Source organism: Colobus angolensis, unplaced genomic scaffold, assembly GCF_000951035.1.
Source record: "Colobus angolensis palliatus isolate OR3802 unplaced genomic scaffold, Cang.pa_1.0 Scaffold1, whole genome shotgun sequence".
NCBI lineage: Eukaryota > Metazoa > Chordata > Mammalia > Primates > Cercopithecidae > Colobus > Colobus angolensis.
The window spans coordinates 10,943,225-10,945,311 of record NW_012110918.1 but is presented as its reverse complement, the minus strand read 5'-3'; the positions used below and the strand labels follow the sequence as shown (position 1 = coordinate 10,945,311).

General features: G+C 47.1%; 1 protein-coding gene across 1 annotated transcript in view; it reads left to right on the top strand.

Moving 5' to 3' along the window:
- HN1 (hematological and neurological expressed 1) overlaps positions 1-2,087 on the top strand; it is a 58,612-nt gene that overhangs the window by 604 nt on the left and 55,921 nt on the right. The window lies entirely within an intron of this gene.

Here is a 2,087-nt window from a genome sequence, read left to right as displayed (position 1 = left end):
GTGCTGGGATTACAGGCTTGAGCCACCGCTCCTGGCCAGAAGTAACATTTCAAAAAGGAAATAAAGCTATGTGGTGTTTATGACAGACTTGATACTGATGTGAAACAAAGAATAACAGTTTTATAAATATCACCTTGTTCCAAAAGTTTCTGTAGGTCCCATGTTAATATGCAAGTATGCTAGCAGAAAAATTGGGCCATAGTATTGTGAATTTCCAAGTATTTTCTGTATATTAAGTGAGGCACAGAGTGTAGGGTATAGGGTAGCACACGTGGCAAGGAAAAAGTTGTGATTTGCCTTTGTTGCTGATAAAACTGAACCATTCTAGCCCTCAATTAAATAAGTAAATACTCCCTAACCTAAAATAAAAGTTTTCGTTCCTTATTCAAGGATTTCTTTTTGAGACGGAGTTTTCCTCTTGTTGCCCAGGCTGGAGTGTAGTGTGTAGTGGCATGAGTTCGGCTTACTGCAATCTCCGCCTCCCAGGTTCAGGCGATTCTCCTGCCTCAGCCTCCTGAGTAGCTGGGATTATAGGTGCATGTCACCACGCCCAGCTAATTTTTTTTCTATTTTTAGTAGAGATGGGGTTTTATCATGTGGGCTGGGCTGGGAGTCTTGAACTCCTGACCTCAGGTGATCCACCCGCCTCAGCCTCCCAAAGTACAGGGATTAAAAGGCGTGAGCCACCGTGCCTGGCTTATTCAAGAATATTGAGGGACAGAAAATATCTATATCCATCCTCAGAACCTTAAATATATAAGTCACTACAGTCTTTATTATTTTAATTTTTGTTTCTTAGGTTTTTTTTCTTGGTGGTGGTGGTGATTCGAGACGGAGCATCACTCCGTCGCCCAGGCTGGAGTGCAGTGGCACAATCTCGGCTCACTGCAAGCTCCGCCTCCCAGGTTCACGCCATTCTCCTGCCTCAGCCTCCCATCTTAGGTCTTTTTGAAAGAGGTTATGCCTCTGTTGCCTAGTCTGGAGTGGTGCAGTGGTGTGATCTCGGCTCACTGCACCCTCCACCTCCAGGTCTTAAGAGATCTCCCTGCTCAGCCTCGTGAGTAGCTACAACCACAGGTGCATGCCACCATAGCCCACTAATTTTTGTATTTTTTATAGAGATAGAGTTTTGCCATATTGTCCAGGCTGGGCTCAACCCCTGATCTTAAGTGATCTACCTGCCTTAGCCTCCCAGTGTGCTGGGTTTACAGGCATGAGTCACTATGCCCAGCCCCTTTTAAATTTTTTAAAAATGTTTGTTTATTTTTTTTTATTTTTATTTTTTATTTTTTGAGACGGAGTCTTGCTCTGTCCCCCAGGCTGGAGTGCAGGGGCCGGATCTCAGCTCACCGCAAGCTCCGCCTCCCGGGTTCACGCCATTCTCCTGCCTCAACCTCCCGAAGTAGCTGGGACTACAGGCGCCCGCTACCTCGCCCAGCTAGTTTTTGTATTTTTTTAGTAGAGACGGGGTTTCACCGTGTTAGCCAGGATGGTCTCGATCTCCTGACCTCGTGATCCGCCCGTCTCGGCCTCCCAAAGTGCTGGGATTACAGGCTTGAGCCACCGCGCCTGGCCAAATGTTTGTTTATTTTTGAGACGGAGTTTTGCTCTTGTTGCCCTGGCTGGAGTCCAATGGCATGATCTCAGCTCACTGCAACTTCTGCCTCCCAGGTTCAACTGATTCTCCTGCCTCAGCCTCCGGAATAGCTGGGATTAAGGCATATACCACCATGCCTGGCTAATTCTGTATTTTTAGTAGAGAAGGGGTTTCTCAGTGTTGGTCAGGCTGGTCTTGACCTCCTGACCTCAGGTGATTCACCTGCCTTGGCCTCCCAAAGTGCTGGGATTACAGGCTTGAGCCACTATGCCTGGCCAAATTTTTTATTATTTTTAAATTAGACGTGTGATCTCACCATGTTGACCATTTTGGTCTCGAACTTCTGGCCTCAATTCCCTTGTGTTGGCCTCCCAAAGTGTTGGGGTTTAGACGCCATGCGCAACCACTACTGTCTTTTTGTTGTTTTGAGACGGAATCTTGCTCTGTCGCCCAGGTTGGAGTGCAGTGACGCAATCTTGGCTCACGGCAA